The following is a 402-nucleotide window of genomic DNA, read 5'->3' as shown; positions in this document are numbered from 1 at the left end:
GGTCAGATGGTCGGGCTGCGTGCCTTCTCAGAGCATGTTTATTTGTGTTGTGATTGTGTTGTGATGGTGAAATATTTGTGAATTTTGTCCATATCGTGCAGCTCTATTATCAAATTAATAACCACTTTTCTTGAATTGGCTTATTTTAATTTATAATGGAAAATGAATGTCAACAGGCGTATGGCATTTTGTTTCAGAATGCAATTTGGGGTCATGGGTTGGCAGACTTGGAAGCACAAGAACTGTATCCGATTGCATCGCATCGCACCGAATTGAATCACACCGAGTCATTCCATATTAAAATGTATCATCCCTGAATCGTATTGTATAGGCCATGTATCTGCTGCAGATATACAGCACGTATCAGGTCATCTAAGAAGGGACAGACAACCCTGGTGATAA

This window comes from Gymnoscopelus microlampas (assembly GCF_963454915.1).
Source record: "Gymnoscopelus microlampas genome assembly, chromosome: 20".
In the NCBI taxonomy this organism is placed as follows: domain Eukaryota; kingdom Metazoa; phylum Chordata; class Actinopteri; order Myctophiformes; family Myctophidae; genus Gymnoscopelus; species Gymnoscopelus microlampas.
Note: the sequence above shows the minus strand (reverse complement) of the source record.